The sequence below is a fragment of the Dreissena polymorpha genome, chromosome 7 (genome assembly GCF_020536995.1).
Source record: "Dreissena polymorpha isolate Duluth1 chromosome 7, UMN_Dpol_1.0, whole genome shotgun sequence".
Classification (NCBI taxonomy): Eukaryota; Metazoa; Mollusca; class Bivalvia; order Myida; family Dreissenidae; genus Dreissena; species Dreissena polymorpha.
Genome location: NC_068361.1, coordinates 89,982,707 through 89,994,137, shown reverse-complemented (window position 1 = coordinate 89,994,137; position 11,431 = coordinate 89,982,707).

The window sequence follows — 11,431 nt, the reverse complement described above, 5'->3', positions numbered from 1 at the left end:
ATCATCTTGGGGCAGTTTTCGAAGTGAAGCTAGTTCCTCCTTAGTAATATTACTATACTGTCGTTTTTTGCTAGCGGACTGTAATATTTCTTCTGTGATAGCTGTGATATAAAAGTCAAGGTACATGTCTCTACGGGCGAATGGAGTAAACGTAGATTCGCGTTTATTGAAGAATCGCCGTTGAAAGTCTTCATCATTATTAATAATATTAGACTGGGTATCAGGGTTATTTAAGTCATTGAAAAATTCTTTAAGTCTTAAACGCCTACTGTATTTAAATGTTTCTTCGGCCAACTTAATTTTATCATGAGCACATATCTTGGGACAAAATTTCAAACCTTTGCCGAGCAGGATATAATTATCATCAGTGAGACGCTTGGATGAAAGGTTTAAAACTGTTTTCTTTCCTTTCTGAATTTTGCGAAGCCGTTTTTTGTCTTCCTCCATGTTTTCCTGTCTGAAACACGGACAAAACGTCTCTGTCGTTTCCCCTTTGAGCCGCTTCTGCTACAAGTTGCGCAACGGTTTTTGTTAGGCTGTCCAACGATATTTGAAGACTTGAAATACGCAGTTGTAGATTTACATTTGCCCCGTTGCTCAAGGCCTCTGCGTATGTTTTCTTTGGACCCGGGGCTGCCTCGTTTTTTGACGGTGTTGCTCTATCGTCAGGTATTGATCTGTCGCCTTTTTGTTCCGATGACTGTGTTTTCAGTGTGTGATGTAATTCTGCGTTGTCCGTATTCTTGGAATCAGCAACGCGCTGCGCCGTCGAAATCTTAATGCGTTTATCCTCTTTGCGATTCACTGCACCCTTTGACTTCCATCCGTTGTTTCGGCGATTGCGTGGCGATGAATCTTGCTTTGGTCGATCATCGTTTTTTGTTTTAAGCACGGTTGCATCTGTATTTTCTTTCAATTTATTTGATTTATTTTCTTCTCGTTTTTTATTAACCATGTGGCGAATTTTTTGTTCGTGCACAGCAGCAAGTTTTTTGCGCTTCGTTTCCGTTTGTTTATTGATTTCACAATCCAAGTCAAACATGTCGGCGTTTGACATTTTCTTTTTAAGTTCGTTTCTAACTTCCTCCAGTAAACACCCATATTCTGTCGATCTACGAAGATGGTCATCACGTATACGTTCGCAAATTTCCATGCTCACTTTACGTAAAAGAAGATCTACGGAATCTTGTAGCTCGCTAGAATTGTTGCCGACGTTCACTTTTAAACGGAGTTGAAGACCCTTTGGAATTATGTTTTCTGCTCTGCAATTTTCGAGAAATTGTGCATGAAGTGCACTTTTCATCTGTTTCTCCGCTATCCGCTGTAGATTTTGTACTAGAGTTGCGACACCTTAAGGGTTTCGCGGGATGGAATGAGTGGGGAGATCAAATCAAATTGAAAGCCGATTATTTCGACAAAAATTTGGGTACGAAACAATTTAGGTACAAAAAAATTTTTGGGTACGAACAAATTTGGGTACGAAAAACATTTTGGTACGAACAAAATGGGTTCGAAAAAAAATTTGGGTACGAACAAATTTGGGTACGAAAAACATTTCGGTACGAAAAAAATGGGTACGAAAAAAATTTGGGTACGAAAAAAATTGGTTACGAAAAAAATTTGGGTACGAAAAAAAAATTTGGTTACAAAAACAAATTAGAGTACGAAAAAATATAGGGAACAAAAAAAATGAAGGTACGAAAACTATTTTGGTACGAAAACATTTAACATTTGTAAAGACATAAAACAAACTAATAAGATTTTATTTCATGTTTGGGTGGTGTCCATTGTGGTATGTCAGGTTAGTGTTGTTTTGTCAAAGCATGAATCAAATTTGATGATAAACAAGAAACAATCGGTGACGGGTGATGCTCCCCAAAGGTTTTTTGGTTACAATATTGCACTATATATTCAAATAAAAGGAAACGTCTTGAGGGGCATAACTTTGGACAAAATAATACAATGGATGGTTAAGTAACTTAAAAATTTCAAAGGGCCATAACTCTCTAAATAAATCATCTAACCCGAACCCACTTATAACATGCGCATCTCCTAGAGGTAGTTAAGCTTCCCATAAAGCTTCATTGTATTCCAGTCAGTAGTTGGGGAGAAATAGCCCGAACAAGAATTGCACTACATAAATATGTACAGTTTATAGAAAATTTTAAAGGGCCATTACTCTGTGAAAAATCAACCGACCATTACCAGCTGATAATATGCACATCTCCTGTTGGTAGTGAAGCTTCCCATGAAGTTTCAGTGAATTCCCATAATAAGTTGCTGAGAAATAGCTCGGACAAGAATTGCACTATATGTTCAATGGAAAATTTCAAAGGGCCATAACCCTATGAAAAATCATCCGACGAGAACCGGCTGATAATATGCACATGTCCTCTTGGTAGTGAAGTTTCCCATAAATTTCATTGAATGCCGGTCATTGGTTGCTGAGAAATAGCCCGGACAAGAATTGCACTTTATGTACAGTTAATGGAAAATTTCAAAGGGCCATACATTGTAACTCTGTGAAAAATCATCCGACCAGAACCGGCTGATAACATGCATGTCTCCTCTTGGTAGTGAAGCTTCCCATTAAGTTTAATTGAATTCCAGTCATTAGTTGCTGAGAAACAGCCCGGACAAAAATTGTGCACGGAAGGACAGACGAAGCGGCGACTATATGCTCCCCCTAAAAAATTTGGTGGGGGGAAGCATCATAAACAAGTTATGGCAATTTAAAGGTGGTACGCAAACTTTAAAATAGATTTATCAATTATATGCTTATTCTAAGTGAAAAAAAGGCCATAATTGTTACAAAATGCTTGATACAGTTATCTGCTCTTGTTTATACATTGGGGTCATGTTGGTTAATAAGCAAAATACATGGTGTATGAACGCAATATGTCAAGGGACATAAAAAATATTTGAGGTCATATGCAAACTTTAACATAGATTTATCAATAATATGCATATTCTAAGTGAAAAAGGGCCTAATTCTGTTAAAATGCTTGATACAGTTAATGAGTTGTCTGCTCTTGTTTATAGATTGGGGTTATGTCGGTTATGAAGTATGCAAAATATAAAAGCAATATGTCAATGGACATAGGAAATATATTTGAGGCAATGAGGTGGTACGCAAACATTCCAACGCGCACGCCGACGCCGGGTTGAGTAGGATAGCTCGACTATATATATTTCATATATAACAGTCAAGCTAAAATGTAAATATACTATAAACAACAAGCTAACCTCAATCACAACTTTAATGCAATGCTTATAACAATAGAGATACAATGATATGCCAGGGATTGAAACTAACTGTTTACTATTGTGGGCAACCATCTTTAGTATTTTGGTTGCCCAGATAAAGAATAACGAGCCCAGAAATATGAACGTGTGAATATTATACATTCTTTTAATAAAATAATAGATAATTAAATACATTTGCTGACAACACATGTTCAATGCATGATGTTTTATTATGAGCCTGAATTGAATCATGTCCTATTCCTAAATAATGAATGTTATTTAACTAGTATTGATCCATGGTGATCAATTGTTTTTCAATTTTTATTGCAGTGAATTGTTTTAAGCTTTAAAAAAAAGAAGTTTACCAACTTTTGAAATTGAGTTGCCCAGGCCAAAATATACTTGCCCCGGGCTCACAGTAAATCACTTATTTCCATTCCTGTATGCTCTTCATTTTCTGTTCTTCCATCCCATTCTCAAAATTAAATTTAAAGCACAATATTTTTTAATAACATTAGTATGAATTACTAACCATTATCACCCAAAAAACAATTTTACAAAGCTGTAATCCCGTCGTAGAGATTTAGTTTACTATTATCAGTGTTCTCTTTAAATACCGGCAGCTAGCGATTTTGCCGGTTACATTAACTCTTGATGCCGGCTACTTTTCCCAAATATATCAAGTTAATGTCATAAATGCTTTGGTTTTACTGCATAGTTGCCGGCCATATAACTGGCTACTCAAATTTTTCTGGAAAACACTGAACTATGCATGACAAACACACAAAAATTAAATACATCTAAGATTCATTTTTAAAATAAATTCACACTTCCAGCTTGTCGTCACTAAAATTCAAAGATTCAAATATTTTTCCACGAGATACGTCAACTATTGCGTAATCAAATGAATGAAAAATAAAAGTAAAGAAAGCCGGATTTTACATAAATTTCAGGTTGAAACACAACAAGGTAAAGGTAGTCGGTGAGATATAATAATAATACAGTTAGTAAGGCTCGTACCCTGGGTACGGTAAATATACTAAAACGTACCCGGGAATTTAAACACTAAATCGGTTGTTGTCGGCTATTTTGTAAAAATTAATTATGTTTACATTTATGTCAATTTTCTGTTAAATGGCATTTAAACAATGTATTTTCAAAACTCATTTTTAAAATCATCAATGTGATTCAATTTAAAATCTTAAATTGTTTAAAGTCTTGTCATTGTATGACGTTGTCAAGTATATTTTCCGCGACGTCGCACGTTCACTTTTTACCGTCATAGATTTTTTTAAAGAAAAATTTTTTGGTTTGCGAGGTCCGTTAAATGGGGAACACCATATTTGGTATTTATATTATGTTTTAACAATTAATTCATGCTGTGTAATAAATATTGTATAAGATATTTCGATATTTATTGAAAATGTTTCAAATTGTTATTTATGAAACCTTTTATTCTTATGAGTGTATGCTATCATATTATACTTCGAATAGCAGATCTGTTGTACTATAATCTTATTATTCATTCTTTATTGTTAATTTCATTTATTGTAGAGAATCGTCAATGTTACATCTAGTCGCCAATGCTTGTCGTTAGTGTTAGTTTTCAATGCTTGTTATCATTGTTGTCAATGTTAGTCGTCAATCCTTATCGTCATTATACATGAAGGAAATAAAAGCAGAAACAGAGACGTATTCTTGATTACTTGATTATTCCTACGGCGTCCTCTCAACACTCATACTAAAAAGCATGTTGATGCAGATTTTTTAAAAGAGAAGTTTGTTTAAGGTAAACAATATTGTTTTACGTTAATTGGTAGCATGTTTAACGATATCGGGTTTTGGGCGGATATACAACTCGGATACAATCTAATATTTGCGGGTATGTTTAAGTTTATTTACCGTACCAGGGGTACATGTAAGTAAAGTTAAGAGTACCCGGGGTACATGTACTTGTAAGTAGTACCCGAGCCAAGAATGACCAATCGAGCCTTAGTAAGTGAGTGATGGTGTATGGGATAACATGCACTGAGGGTGTATATTTTTCATGAACAAGTCAATTGAAGGTGTTAGAGATGCATTGATCCATAAGATAAAAAAGGGTAATTAACCACGGGCTTATTAAAATTAAAACGATGACATTACATTGTACCAGCTGTTTATTGTTGTATACTGTAAGCTTGCAATATAAATAATGTAAACAACTTACCTTGTATAAGTTGGCACATTGTTGTCAGGTGTAGAAACTATTATACTTATTTCTGTTAAGTTGCACTGGCTGAACCAAAAGAATTATGCAGTTGTTTCTTAATAATCACGAAACAACCTACTAATGCATATAATCTTGCCAGTTACTGAGTTTGTGCATTTCCATTCATTATATTATCGGCCTTGGCAAACAGCGTAAAATCAGATGAGACGCCGTGTGATGTCTGCTATTTCCATATCCACGGGTGTTTTTATGTCAAATGTTACGGTTTTTCAATAGATCGTATACTTATCTACAAAACAGCGAATTAGCGTTCACTTTACATCATTTTTAATTATGTTATTTTGTTAATACTTTCTCGCGTTTTTTTCGAACCTGTATTGGCAGCAATCGGTCGACGCCGTCTGCTATTTCGACCGCTGAAGATTTCCATATCCACTGGCGGTTTTTTATGTCAAATGTTAGTGTTTTCCAATGGATCGTATACTTATCTACAAAACAGATAAGTAGCGTTCACTTTACATCGTTTGAGATGATTTTTTTTGTAAATACTTTCTAAGCGTTCATTCTGACGAAGTCGACCATTTTGACGGGTGTGAAGAAATACCGAATTTCCCGTAATTACCAAAATCCGCAGAAAACCACGAGATCCGACGAAATCCCCATTAATATTGATTGTGTATTGAAAAACTGCGTATTCTAATATAGATCGTTGCGAAATACACTGAAATCACTAATGAAACATTGTTTTATCAAAGTTTGATTTCGGGGATTTCGGTAGGACTTCGGTATATCCACATACCGCTTTTTGTAAATCCGGTTTTGTCAAACTTGCGAAACTTTTTCGTGATTTAATCAAAAAACTAGATTTTTCCCAGGTATAACGCCTACGCCAACAGGTAGATCGCATTCTTCTCCATATACATGCAAAATTTCAGCAAAAGTAACTGACCAGTTTTCAAGGCGCTCAAATCGCAGTGATTTGCACCAACTTAACGAAACTTAGCCCCCTTTATCATTCGTTCGAATGAACGTCATCAATGATGACGTCCAATACATCACTCATTCCATATATGTTGATCTTGAGATGCCATATTGTTGGTAATTATGAAAATATAGTATGATAAATCCAACAAAAACACATATTTTTTTCTTTCCTTTTTTATCAACGTTTCGGCTTACGCCTTCATCAGGATAATACAAATAATAACAGAAAGCGGATGTTACGTCATGGACTTAACTTACATTAAAATGCGGGAAAATGTACGTCAATAAAATGAACGTTAATTAAATTAAGCTTAACTTTCGGATTCAAGAATACACACTTTCCTATAAAATTATATATAAAAAAAATAAAAATAAAGCATACGAACTTTAGTTTTAGGCAGACGTAACGCGTTGATAGTACTTTCATCTTCCTACTTCCCAACCCGTGATTTGAATCATTGATATTACTTTTTCGGTTTGATCTGATACATGCAAAGAAATTGATTTATGTAAATAAATGTTTTAGTCTGATTTAACAAACAATCTCTTAAATATTTCATAAGTACTTTACACCGTTGTCGTAATTTTGCTTTCCCTATAACCATGAAAATTTGCGCAATTCTACTAGCAGTCAGTGTTCCGTTTCATAAACCTATCGCAAGAAGTCTAGGTCACTCCCCAAATAAGCTCGAAAACAAGTACGGTCTTATGTCTTATCAAGGATGGCGATCACACACAGGGAAAACGTTTATCTTTTTAAGATCATGGACCCGTATCAATAAACCGGTATATGACGAATTACATGTCGATGGTACAAACCATCATTCGTGATTAAATGATAAAAAATGACATTTATCAACAATATCTAGCATAAAACTTATTTCAAATTAACTGACCAAACAATCATAATAGATCAGTAAACTTAACATTGACCTAACTCTCTCAAGTAATGCCATGGTGATAAAAATATATGTGTTTAAAATTGCTGAAATGCCTTGTATGCACCAAATTAAATTGATAGTAAGCGTAAACGGTTTCATTTATTATATTTGAATGTAAACGTGTTGGCATAACTATTAAAATATACAATTTATTACCAAAACGATTGTATACATATACAACCGGTTTTAGTTTTTTGTTGTTATATAAACTGTAAGTATGTTATGGTTATACTATCAAAGAAAAAAAGATTCTTTTTAATAAATAAGTATTATTCGTAAATGACAAAATAAATACCAGCACATTGAATTAAGTCAATGTGTAAACCAAAATGGTCAGTATTTTATAATACATAGTATTTTTCTGATGTTTCCTCACCACGAGGCCCTCCAAATAAGGGAAACTACTAACAGCTTTAAAATACCTTCATATTATTTATTTAAGGGATAAATAAATAACTTTGAAAGAAATACAATGACTGTAAACATGCAGCCTAGTATAAAAGGGTTCAAATGTTCAACTTCTTGCTTAACATCTTCGGATTTACAGCCAAGACAGTGACAACATGCCAAAGACGTGATATATGAGAATTGAGAACACCCAAGCGCCGTACATTTCCGCTGCAGAAACAGTTCTTATGAACCATAACGTCATTTGAAAGTAATACGCATGAAAATTTTCTTGCTATAAATAAACGTAACAATAATATAACTATCAAATCTATCAATATTACAACACATACTACTACTACTACTAATACTATTACTACTACAACTACTTCTACTACTACAACTGCTGCTGCTACTACTGCTGCTTCTTCTGCTACTACTACTTCTGCTGCTGCTGCTGCTACTACTTCTACTACTACTACTACTACTACTACTACTACTACTACTACTACTACTACTACTACTACTACTACTACTACTACTACTACTACTACTTCTACTACTACTACTACTACTACTACTATTACTACTACTACTACTGCTACTACTACTACTACTACTACTACTACTACTACTACTACTACTACTACTACTGCTGCTGCTGCTGCTGCTGCTGCTGCTGCTACTACTACTACTACCACTACTACTACTACTACTACTACTACTACTACTACTACTACTACTACTACTACTACTACTACTACTACTACTACTACCATTTCTGCTACAACTACTTCTACTGCCACCACCAGCACTACCACAACTTCCAAACACAACAACAACCACCACCACCACCACCACCACTACCACCACCTACTTCTAATACTAGTACATCCTGAACAATAACAATAACAACAACAATAACAACCAAAACAACCACTACTACTACTTATACTACTTCTTTTGCTTCTTGTGCTGCTGCTGCTGCTACTACTACTACTCTTACTTCACTAGTTCTTTGACGGCATTAACAACGACTACTAAAACAACTTCTAGAACATGGATTATTCTATAAAATCGTAGACTGACTTTAAAATTTGAATATTTTCGCATCGGGCTGATTTCATTATTTATTTTTGCCATTATACCGGTAAACATTTAAAAACATCAACTTAGATATGTCTTCGAGATATAAGAAACGAATTCGATAGAAATGTATGTTCATAGGTTGGATTGGTTATTGTTAACAATCAAGTTGAATTTACACATGTTAATAGATTCCAAACTCATGTCATGTTGACTTGTTTAACGTTAGACATTCATCAGTATGTCAGATTAGTTTCAAAAACTGTAATCTAACCAACTGAAGGACTTTTTTAAGCGGATATCAAATGAAATGAGTCTTTAAAGAAAATAAAAATCATAACATCAGTGATTTTGCGAAGGGCGAAAGCGCGTTAATAGCGTGATAGAAGTTACAACTCTTTGAAAACATGAAAAATGCCTTAAATTTGTTTCGAATTTTTGGTTATTAAACCTTTGTTTTAAAAAACGGGTGTTATTTAAAAAAATCACCTTTGTACCACATTAAGATCGTTATCGTTTTCTGCACTAAGCAATTGCACCACCCGGGGTTTGTAACTTTGGAAGTTTTATGACCCTTTAATTCAGACAGATAATCACTAATTTAGTGTTCATAACGCATGCAAGTTTGTCCTACACTTGTGGAGTGCGATTCGTGAACCGACTTATAACTTATCCTTCTTATCACACCTACTTGAACGATGAATATGATTTCTAAATGTGGTACAATCGGGACGACACCAGTGTCATATATCGAGAAAGGAACGTTACTAGAATGACAATTAAGTTTCATTGTATTTTTTTCATATCCTTGCTAAAAATCACGCGCGCGACTTAATATGGTTTAAAATTGACTATGTAAGTAAATATAACCGTATAGCATAAGACAAATATTAAATCAGAAGTTATGTTTTTGAAAGTTAGAGTCTAAGTGTTGTACGCGACTAATAGCAAAATGAATTACTGAGAAAAAAAGTCCCCGGAAGTTTAATATGAAGTGTTTTTTTCCCCCAAGATATGGACGACGTGTGTTTAACCGGTGTGTGCAACAAAGTTTCAGGAATCTTATATGTTGTATGTAGTTCCATGTATTCAATAACTACGAATAGCTTAATAAAAAAAAATGTCGAACCCACAGAATATTATTTGATCAATCTTTGTAAAGGAACACAATTTGATTTCACATATAAATATAAACGATGTGTTCTTTGTAGATTCAGAGAAGTTTTAATGTATTATGCTATACATGTCAATAAAAACGTTTCACCCCGATACCCCCATGCGGGGCAAATTTTCAAATCTGGGGAATCATTTAAACAAACTTTGTAGAGGACAACTATCTAATGTTACTAGTCAAATTTAACACTTATTGGCCTCATTTGATTAGAGTAGTGATTTTTCTAAAATTATTTAACAATACAACTATTGGTTTTAAATGTGCGAATCAGGTGAACGCTACACGTATCATTTGTTTTGTGACAATAATGAAACAATATATTTACTTTAGACAATATATTTTTTTGGAACATAGATTACAGATATATCAGTGTATATTTTCGCGCATGCGTGGATGTGGCGCAATCTCAATGGTATTCCGTCGACTTTTCAGACTACGGCGTTCAAACGGACGCTGACGTGTGTGTGCTTTTGCATGATGCTTGCGGAGTTAATAATTTTCAGGTACATACTCTTCCCCATAAGGCGCATATAAATTAGGGATTTTCATATATTTAACAACATACATTCGGTAATTTTATGATTACAATCATTGCATACGAAAATTTACTGTTCACCCAACTTTAAAAAAAGTTAAAATGTCCACAATACTTAAGCAAGTGTCGATGAAAACTAATGCCTAAGTCACAAATAATCCGGCCGCCGGCCGATGTTTCTGATGTCCAGTCATCGGGAAGACTGGACACGTCGTAGCCGTCCGCCGTCTGATGGGTGACACAGTTTTATTTATCAGTCACAAATAGAGACCGATCACCGTCCGATCAGCAGACGACGTATTTTTTTCGATCATCGGACTGTATCCCGGCCGATGATCGCACGGTCACCGTGACATTTTGTATTATCGGGCGGCGTCCAGATTAAATTTCAAGTATCACTTAAAATTTGACCCGACGTCGGGCCCGGAAAGAAATCGGATTGAGATCGAAAAAAGATCGGACGATCAACGCAAGGTTATCGCCCGACGATCACCCGACATCGACATCGGATTTAGAAAAATCATGTTCACTAGCATGACTGGGTTAACTTTTTTTAAGTGTTATAATTATTAATTATTTGAATTGTGATGTCTTGTCAGATTCGTTATGGTAAATCCCCAAAAGGAGTGAAGATAAGTACCGTTTATGCTAACACGCGTTTATCCAGACGACTTTCTTGTCATCAGTCGTATTGAGGATGCCAATAAGACCATGTCTCGACGGTACTAATTAAACCCACCAGGCATTGTCGCTGGTAATCTGGGTTTAGGCGTATTATCAAATCCAAAATATTTTCACTCCGCATTACTACCATTAGTGCTAATCCAGGAAAAAATACATATTTGAAAAAAGGCCAAACAAACAGT